Below are 10,703 nucleotides of genomic sequence, written 5' to 3'. Positions count from 1 at the left end.
ATGTAGCAAGGACATGAATTTTTGGAGACCATTGGGCAGAATGTCATGGATTGAATGTGTCCACCCAAAAGATGCGTCAACGTGGTTAGGCCATGATTCCCAGTATTTTGTGGTTATCCTCTACTTTGTGATTGTAATTTTATGGTAAAGAGGATTAGGGTGGGATTATAACACCCTTACTAAGGTCATATCCGTGATCCAGTGTAAAGGAAGTTTCTCTGGAGTTGGCCTGCACCACCTTTTATCCTTTTTTCTCTTTTTTACAAGAGATAAAAAGAAAGGGAAGCCAGCAGAGAATGGGGACCTCATGCCACCAAGAAAGAAGCACTGGGAGCAGAAACGGTGCTTTGGATCCGGGCTTCCTGTGCTAAGAAGCTCCCAGTCCATGGGAAGATTGAGGAGAAGGACCTTCCTCCAGAGCCGAGAGAGAGTCCAAGCTGCACTGAAGGCTCTGGCAAAAAACAAGGCTCCAGGAATGGACAGAATATCAACTGGGATGCTTCAACAAACAGATTCAGTGCTGGAAGTGCTCGCTTGTCTATGCCAAGAAATTTGGAAGACAGCTGCCTGGCCGACCATCTTTATGCCTATTCCCAAGAAAGGTGATCCAACAGAATGCAGAAATTATCGAACGGTATCATTAATATCACACCCAAGTACATTTTTGCTGAAGATCAGCTGTAGCAGTATATGCACAGAGAACTACCAGAAATTTAAGCTGGATTCAGAAGAGGACGTGAAACCAGGGATATCATTGCTGATGTCAGATGGATCCTGGCTGAAAGCAGAGAATACCGGAAAGATGTTTACCTCTGTTTTATTGACTATGCAAAGGCATTCGACTGTGTGGGTGATAAAAAATTATGGATAACTTTGCGAAGATGCGAAATTCTGGCACAGTCGATTGTGCTCATGAAGAACTTGTACACACAGCAACTGGCAGTCATTCGAACAGAACAAAGGGATGCTGTGTGGTTTAAAGTCAGTAAAGGTGTGCGTCAGGGTTGTATCCTTTCGACTGACCTGTTCAATATGTATGCTGAGCAAATAATCTGAGAATCTGGGGTATATGAACAAACACGGGGCATCAGTATTAGAGAAAGATTCACTAACAACCTGTGTTATGCCGATGATACAACCTTGCTTGCTGAAAGTGAAGAGTACTTGAAGCACTTACTGATGAAGACCAAAGACCACAGCCTTCAGTATGGATTGATCACACCTCAACATACAACAAAAATCCTCACAAATGGACCAATAAGCAACATCATGATAAAAAAAAAAAAAAGATTGAAATTGTCAAGGATTTCGCTTCACATGGATTCACAATCAACACCCATGGAAGTAGCAGTCAAGAAATCAAATGTCGGATTGCACTGGGCAAATCTGATGCAAAAAAAAAAAAAAAACTTAGAACACTCTTTAAGTGTTGAAAAGCAAAGACATTGCCTTGAAGACTATGGTGTGTGTGACCCAAGCCATTGTGTTTCAATCTTCTCATATGCATGTGAAAGCTGGACAATTAATAAGGAAGATCAAAGAAGAATTGATACTTTTCAATTATGCTTTTGGCAAACAGTATCGAATAAACCATGGACTGCCAAAAGGACAAAGAAATCTGTCTTGGAAGAAGTACAACCAGAATGCGTCTTGGAGGCTAAGATGGCAAGACTAAGTCTCATTTACTTTGGACATGTTATCAGGAGGGATCAGTCCCTGGAAAAGGACATCATGCTTGCTAAAGTAGAGGATTAGCAAGAAAGAAGACCCTCAATGAGATGGATTGTCAGAGTGGCTGCAACAATGGGCCCAAGCATAACAGTGGTTGTGAGGATGGTATAGGACCAGGCAGTGTTTTCTTTTGTTGTTCGTAGGGTCACTATGAGTTGGAACTGACTGACTCACGGGCACCTAACAACAACAGCAACAATGACAAAAGATATTGAGCATACTTTCATGTGGTTATTGGACATTTGTATATTTTTCTTGGGAGCAATGTCTATTCAAGTTCTTTACCCATGTTTTATTTGAGTCATCTAGTGTTGTTACAACAGAAATACCACACGTGGATGGCTTTTACAAAGAGTAATTTATTCTCTCACAGTCTAGGAGACTAGAAGTCTGAATTCAGGGCGTCAGCTCCTAGGAAAGTCTTTCTCTCTCTGTTGGCTCTGGGAGAAGGTCCTTGTCATCAGTCTTCCCCAGATCTAGCAGCTTCTCAGTGCAGGGGCCCCTGGTTCAAAGCAAATGCTCCTGGCTCTTCTGCTTGGTGGTAATGAAGTCCTCCAGTCTCTCTGCTCCCTTCTCCCTGTTATATATCAAAACAGATTCACTCAAAATACAATCTAATCTTGTAGGTTGAGTCCTACCTCATTAACATAACTACCTCTAACCCTTCCACATTAACATCATTGGAAAAAAAAAAAAAAAACCTTGCCCTTGAGTAGATTTCAACTCATAGCAACCCTATAGGAGAGAGTAGAACTGCCCCATATGGATTCCGAGGAGCACCTAGTGGATTAGAACTGCCAACCTTTTTGTTAGCAGTCGCAACTCTTAACCACTACACCACCAGGGTTTCCAATGAACATCGTAGAGGTCAGATTTACAACACATATGAAGATCACAAGGCTGATAAAATGGTGGACAATCACACAATACCGGTAACCACGGCCTAACCAAGTTGACACACATTTTGGGGGGACACAATTGAACCCATAACATGTTGTTCATCTCTTTTTTTTTTTTTTTTTTGGTGATTTGTAGGAGTTCTTTATATATTTTAGATATGAATCCCCTATCAGATATTTGGTTTGCATTTTTTTTTCTTCAATTCTGTAGGTTATCTCTTCACTTTCTTGATAAAATCCTTCGACGTACAAAAAAACAAAAAACTTCACTTGATGAAGTCCAGTTTATTTTTTGTTGTTGATGCTCACGCTTTTGGCTTCGTATCAGAGAATTCATTGTCAAAAAAAGGTTTTGAAGTTTTAACTCTGTTTTCTTCTAAGAGTTTTATTTCTTTTGGGAGAAATGTCTCTTTAAATTCTGTAATCATTTTGAGTTAATTTTCATATATGGTGTGAGGTAGGGGTCCAGCTTCATTCTTTGGCATATGGGATCCTGTTGTCCCAGCACCGTTTATTGAAGAGGCTATTCATTCCCCTTTGAATGGACTTAGCACCCTTGTCAGAAATCAACTGGCTATAGGTGTATGGGTTTATTTCTGAACTCTGAATTCTATTCCACTGGTCTTTGTGCCTATCCTATACCAGCAGACTGACTTTTTAATTTAAGACAGTTCTTCTTAAAATGTACAGACTTCTTACAAAAATAGTGGACCCCAGGAACTCCAGACCCAGGAGCCCTGGACCTGTTCCTAAATTGAAGTTTCAATCTCTGATTGCGTCCGGGAAACTCTACTTGTTGTAATTGGAAAGACATAGATTTATTTTGTCGAGCCTTTGTTTTCAGCTCAGTTTCTGTTCTAAGGTTTTGGCTAATTGTAGGCTACGGTGGTGTATAGGGAAGTTTTCGCATTCTCTAAATTTAACTGATGTCATTTAACTAAGTCAGCTAACTAAAACCATTTTTGTAAAGGACTACACCCTGAGTTAGCTGTAATCCTTCTGCAAAAATGGTGTTAAAAGTTACCCTGTTTTCCTCTTCTTCTAGGTTCAACCCTGAATTCTCCATAAAAAGTCTGGTCAAGCGATGTCTGTAGTGATAAACATTCTCACCCTGTTCCTGCTTGCAAGCTTGAACTTTAGCCCAAACAATCTTATAGGAAAAAATCTTTGTAAAACATTTGGTTAATTTTGTTGTAAGAGGTATAGTCTGAGTTACCAAATCAGTACCTGAGACGTTTGGTTGGATGGACAATGATTTCTCAGGTTCTTTCCGGTTAGCTTCTTCCTACCACCTTTGAGCACCCCCAGGTCCTAGCAACATGTGTAACAAGTTATATAGATCACCTGGACCAGACTCATAAGTTTCTGCCAGAATTTTAAATTCTTCCTTAAATTTCTGAGGATCTTCACACAGGCTGGGGAACTCTAAGAATGGTGTGAAGTTTGGCCTTAGACCAGGAGGCACCAGTAACCTCAGGCTGTCCACCTCCAGTTTTGGGGTATTTCACCTTAAAAGGCATCTCAGCTATGGGGCTGGTTTCAACTGGAGGTTTGGTCCTTTCCTCTTGAACCCCTTCCTCTTTTCCATGATAAGGAAGTTCTGCTGAGGCAGTGTCTTTGCGATTCCTTAATCAGTTCTGCTTGTCTAGATACAACATCTCATAATGAAGGAAATTTGCTGTCATTTTGCCATTTGAAAGCTTCCAAAAGACAATTAAAATAGGCCTTCCGTTGGGTCCGATTAATCTGGGAGCTTTTATTGGTTTTATTCTCTTGGAAAACTTGGTGGCCTAGTGGTTCAGTGCTCCTGCTGCTAACCGAAAGGTCAGCAGTTCGAATCCGCCAGGTGTTCTTTGGAAGCTATGGGGAAGTTCTACTCTATCCTATGCGGTCGCTATGAGTCTGACTCGAGGACACTAGGTTTGGGTCTTTTTTTTTTTTTTTTAATTTGCTGCACAGAAAAGTTAACTTAGTGAGTTCAGAACTGCCATAACATAGGCATTGATCAGTACTATTTTCCTTGATAAGTGCAGGCCGTCTTTGAGGGTACTGAACTGAATTGGCGCCATAATTCCTGACCGTATATCAAACGGGAGTCCCAGAAGGGAATGCTTTATGGTCTTTAGAAGCGCTGTTCCCTATCTTAGGAAGCACTACCAAGTGGCAACCAGGTGATCTAAGCCAAAATGGAGCCTTAGAAAAACAAAAGGAAAAAAGGTTCCTGCGAAGAATGATAATTTTCGTCCACTAGATGGCAGACTCGTCAAGCTCCAAAGGGTTCAAACTGTGACTGGAATCCGGAAACAAAAGACAGAAAGTTCAAAGGACACACTTAAAATGTAACACTTTCAGGGTTTGCCAAAAGCGCATCAGGGGCTTTGCCCTGCGCTCTTCCAGATCCGAGACCCCAAAACGCCACAGCAAACAGCTGTTCAAAGGATAATTAGCCAAGAGAAAAGAAAGAAAGATGATCAGGACCACACTTCACAAGATGAAGCCACTAGGTGGCAGTCTGGGAACGCAGTTGGAAACCCAACGTTTTAACAGGCTTCCGAGGACAGTAAAGGTGGAACGCGAAGTTCCAACAAGCTTACAGGCCGATTCCACCGCGAAGGAGAAAAAGAAAAACCGGGAGCAGAGAAACGACTTCGGTTAATCTCCGCAAAAGCTGCACCGAAATAGTTCGGGGCTAGATTCTCAACAGAGCCACGGGGAAATGCACAGTTTGCTTTTCGGGAGCACTTACCCCCAGACAGCCAGAAGGGTCCGAAAAAGCTGCAGGGAGGGGCACACAGAGGGGCCCTGGGTGCCAGAGTCCCGTGTTTCAGGTCTTCGGGTCTCCGGGGGAAGGGTAACTTCAAAAACCCTGCCGATTAACTACGCCAAAATGTTGGAGAGAAAAGACTTTCCAGCTCCCTTAAGGTAATATCGAAAGAGATTTATTGCAGCGGAGACGTGGCAGTGGGAGATCGCAAAGTCTCAGGCTGACGTTCCGGAATCTCAGGGGAAGAAGGCAAATCAGGAGTAATCAGAGTGCTGAAGGGGGAGAATAAAATTACAGTTTTTCTTGTTGGTTCACAGTGACGAAGGTCAGTCAAAGGCGCGACAAGTAAAGCACAATCGTTGTCATTATTGCTTACGTGAGTCGATTGACTGGCTACAAGACACAATTGAAAGACAGGAGATCAAGGGGGTTTCACCTTGGTTACAAAGCAGCCACAGGACGGATATTCTCAAGACTGGTTGGTTAACAATCACGTTGCTCAGAATGTTAGCTCTCCAGATGAGAATGGAAACAAGGAGTTTCAATGATCTCTCACTTTGCTGGGCATGTCAGAAACCTGAGGAGGCTGATACCAAAAGTTTGCCTTAAGTCTTCACATTCTTTAGCCTGATCCGCAAAGCAACTCATTTCCTTCATGGTGATGGGTTGATTCCTAGGGAAGGAAGGTAGAACCTGGGGGAAAGCTTACCTGGAGCTGCTAGACAGCCAACGCCAAACCTAAGGTGAAAGACTACATTGAGCGCTTAGAGTTACTTTAGTCTCTTTACAGACAGATCAGATGTCTGTTTTTATTTTCTATTCCTAAACAGTCTTTTTTTTTTTTTTTTCTCATCAGTCCTTTGTGCCGATTTCCTTTCTCCAACAGTTTCCTCAAGGTGCATGCCTTGCAAGTAGATGTTTAAGTTCTTACTTACTTGTCTGGAAATGCCTTGATTGCCCTCACATTTTGCCTGGGTTAGAATTCTACTTTAAATCAGAACTTGAAAGCATTACATTATAATCTTCTCCTAGCTAATTTGCTGCTGCAAAGGCTCTGGTCATGTTTTCTGTTTGTTTGTGTTGTTGAAGAACAAAATCCCACACTCTATTAGGAGTGAAAGAAAATGAGTTTCATTGAGGAATAGCAAGGCCATCACCAAATAGCAGCTCCCGCCTGAAGGGATTACTCCATGTTTGGCTGCTAAACCACCCTCCCCAGGAAAACTGTTAGCCCCTCAGACCCCATCTGCTGAGATTAACCCAGTTGTGTCTGAAGAGCCTTTGTCTCAGTCGTCCACTAGGGTGATGTCTGAGTCACTGCCTGGGGCATCATCCCTTAAGGCAGATGTCTTACAAGACATTGCTGAATGTTCTCCAGACACATTCCCAACACTCATTGTTGCTTCTAGGCCTATAACTAGACTGAAGTCCTGGTCTCTCTTTTCATGACCATATTGCCAGCCTCTAACCCTCTGTACCCTCCCATCTCCCCTCCAGACAGGAGATACCAACACAGTCTCAAGTGTCCACCGGATGTAAGTAGCTCACTCCTCAGCAGCATCTGTCTCCAACCCATCGTGCAGTCCAATCCATGTCTGATCAGTTGGCTTCACATATGGTTCCTGTCCTGGGCCAACAGAAGGTTAGGGGACCATGACTGCCGGGGCCTTTCTAGTCTCAGTCAATTAAGTCTGGTCTTTTTACAAGGTTTTGGGGTCTGCACCCCACTGTTTCCCTGCGCCCTCAGGGGTTCTCTGTTGTGTTCCCTGTCAGGGTAGTTATCAGTTGTGGCTGGGCACCATCTAGTTCTTCTGGTCTCAGGATGATGTAGTCTCTGGTTCATGTAGCCCTTTCTGTCTCGGGCTCATAATCACCTTGTGTCCTTGGTGTTGTTTATTCTCCTTTCATCCAGGTGCGTTGAAACTGATTGATGCATCTTAGATGGCCGCTTGCTAGCCTTTAAGACCCCCAGACGCCACTCTTCAAAGTGGGATGCAGGAGGTTTTCTTAATAGATTTTGTTTTTCCAATTGACTTAGATGTCCCCTGAAACCATGGTCTCCAAACCCCTGCCCCTGCTTCGCCGACCTTGGAAGCATTCAGTTTATTCAGAAAACCTCTTTGCTTTTGGTTTAGTCCAGTTGTGCTGACCTCCTCTGTATTGAGTGCTGTCCTTCCCTTCACCTAAAGTAGGTATCTGCTATCTAATTGGTAAATACCTCCTCCCATCTTTCCTCCTTGCCCCCTCTTGTAACCACAAAAGAATGTGTTCTTCTCAGTTTAAACTATTTCTCGAGATCTTATAATAGTGGTCTTATATAATATTTGTCCTTTTGCAACTAATTTCACTCAGCATAATGCCTTCCAGGTTCCTCCGTGTTATGAAATGTTTCACAGATTCATCACCATACAGTATTTATCCTTTGGAACTGACTTATTTCACTCAACATAATATCGTAGCATGCATCAGGACTTCATTTCTCTTTATGGCTGAGTAGTATACTGTCATGGATTGAATTATGTCCCCCGAAAAATGTGTGTATCAAGTTGGTTAGGCCATGCTTCCCAGTATTGAGTGGTTGTCCTCCATTTATGATTGTAATTTTATGTTAAAAGGGTTAGGGTTGGATAACACCACCCTCACTCAGGTCACCCCCCGATCCAAGATAAAGGGAGTTTCCCTTTGGTGCAGCCTGTACCACTTTCTCTCTCTCAAGAGATAAAGGGAAACAAGGAGAGAGTTGGGGACCTCATACCACCAAGAAAGTAGCACCAGGAGCACAGCGTGTCCACTGGACCCGGGGTCCCTGCACCTGAGAAGCTCTTCGACCAGGGGAAGATTGAGGGCAAGGACCTTCTTCCAGAGCCGACAGAGACTGAAAGCCTCTCCTGGAGCTGTTGTCTTGAATTTGGACTTTTAGCCAACTTTATTGTGAGGAAATAAATTTCTCTTTGTTAAAGCCACCCACTTATGGTATTTCTGTTATGGTAGCAGTAGATGACCAAGGCATGTACCATTATGTTTATATACCACATTTTGTTTATCCATTCACCTGTTGTCGGACATTTCAGTTGTTTCCACCTTCTGGCTACCGTGAAAAGTGCTGCAATGATCATTGGTGTACAGGTTTCCCTTGGCATTCCTGCTTTCAAATATTTTGGGTATATATCTAGGATTGCTGGGTCATATGGTAGTTCTATGTTCTACTTTTTCAGGAACCATCCTACATATTTTTTAAATGACTGGTGTCTATGTGCATGGACCTGAGGACTCTGTTCCCCAGCCTGTTCACACTGGTATTTCAAAAGATATTTCCTTGCACTAAACAAAGACAAAAAAGGAAAATGGACATAACAGAAGAGACAACAAAAAGAAGAGAAAAAATAGAAGAAAAGAAAAAAAATACAAACATACAAAAAAAAACCTGTCTTTGCAACTTTGATCTGTGCTTCAGGGTCAGTCTGAGGCCAAAGGATAGGTTCTTCTTAGGTGTTTGATGAGCATCCGTTTTTTCCTAAGCATGCATGTAGTGTTCCCAGTCTCCCCATAGACACAGTGTTTTAGCATGCGCTAAATTCTGCCAGTGAAAACCTTATGAATAGCAGCGGAACATTGTCCGATATAGTGCTGGAAGATGAGCCCCCCAGGTTGGAAGGCACTCAAAAGATGACTGAGGAAGAGCTGCCTCCTCTAAGTAGAGTCGACCTTAATGATGTGGATGGAGTAAAGCTTTCAGGACCTTCATTCGCTGATGTGGCGGGACTCAAAATGAGAAACAACAGCTGCAAACATCCATTAATAATTGGAACCTGGAATGTACAAAGTATGAATCTAGGAAAATTGGAAATCGTCAAAAATGGAATGCAATGCATAAACATCAATATTCTAGGCATTAGTGAGCTGAAATGTACTGGTATTGGCTGTTTTGAATTGGACAATCACATAGCCTACTATGCGGGGAATGACAACTTGAAGAGGAATGGTGTTGCATTCATCCTCAAAAAGAATGTTTCAAGATCTATCCTGAAGTACAACGCTGTCAGTGATAGGATAATATCCATATGCCTACAAGGAAGACCAGTTAATATGACTATTATTCTAATTTACACACCAACCACTAGGGCCAAAGATGAAGAAATAGAAGATTTTTTATCAGCTACTGCAGTCTGAAATTGATCGAACATGCAATCAAGATGAATTGATAATTACTGGCGATTGGAATGCGAAAGTTGTAAACTAAGAAGAAGGATCAGTATTTGGAAAATACGGCCTTGGTGACAGAAACAATGCTGGAGACTGAATGATAGAATTTCTCAAGACCATTGACTTCTTCATTGGAAATACCTTCTTTCAGCAACATAAACGGTGGCTATACACATGGACCTTGCCAGATGGAACACACAGAAATCAAATTGACTACACCTGTGGAAAGAGACAATGGAAAAGCTCAATATCATCAGTCAGAACAAGGCCAGGGGCCAACTGTGGAACAGACCATCAATTGCTCATTTGCAAGTTCAAGCTGAAACTGAAGAAAATCAGAGCAAGTCCCTGAGAACCAAACTATGACCTTGAGTATATTCCACCTGAATTTAAGGCAAGGTGTGCATGGGTTTAATTGTGCTTATTAACAAATCTCTGGTGCACAGTTTCACCTCGTTTCCCATACCACCAAACACAATCCGAAATGGATCACACTTATCCACTTATTCCCTCTCACAGGCTCAAGCACAGCCTGAACACACACCACCGTCCTCCCTTCCTCACCTCCACCACGGCAGAGGGCACTGGGAAACACAAACACACACAGTCTGACCCCTTCGAGCTGCTTAGCAACCCAGCTCTCGCGGTCACTGCGTACAGGCCAGAGCTCTGAGAGAAATCTGGACCCTGCCTCCCAGTCTGCCGCAGCGTTTCTGGCCTCGGACTACATTTCCCTAAAGGCATCACATTAAGACTCAATCTGACGTTGTGTGTGGGGAGGTTTCTAGAACCTCTGGGGAGTCACTTGAGTACAGCGAGATAGGTCGACTCAGAACACAGCAGGGTGAAATCCACACTCCCAGAAGAGGCGCTGCAGGGGTACGTCTGCTTGAGGACCTCAGGTTCGGTTTCGGTCACTGTCGCTGCTCCCGGATTCTGCTGGAGCTGGCCGGTTTCTTGCTTAAGACTACATGTCCTGGCAGCCACCGCGGCCCCGCCGTCCTGTACAGTTACGTCATTACGTCGTCGTTACGCCTGCGTCCGCCAGGGGAGCGGACGTCCTGACTCGTTCGCGCAGGCGCGCAGCACCTGCGCCGGAACACTCG

At 43.4% G+C, this 10,703-nt stretch overlaps 1 long non-coding RNA gene across 1 annotated transcript; it reads right to left on the bottom strand.

Moving 5' to 3' along the window:
- Positions 1 to 2,070: 2,070 nt before the first annotated feature.
- On the bottom strand, positions 2,071 to 10,685 carry LOC135229469 (uncharacterized). The gene is made up of 2 exons (XR_010320166.1): positions 5,377 to 10,685; positions 2,071 to 2,308 (listed from the first exon to the last, which is right to left on the bottom strand). It is a non-coding gene; the product is annotated as an uncharacterized LOC135229469 (long non-coding RNA).
- Between the last annotated feature and the right edge of the window lie 18 nt (positions 10,686 to 10,703).

Source organism: Loxodonta africana, unplaced genomic scaffold, assembly GCF_030014295.1.
Source record: "Loxodonta africana isolate mLoxAfr1 unplaced genomic scaffold, mLoxAfr1.hap2 scaffold_31, whole genome shotgun sequence".
Lineage (NCBI taxonomy): Eukaryota > Metazoa > Chordata > Mammalia > Proboscidea > Elephantidae > Loxodonta > Loxodonta africana.
The sequence above is the reverse complement of the archived record's forward strand: the minus strand, read 5'-3'. Positions and strand labels throughout refer to the sequence as shown.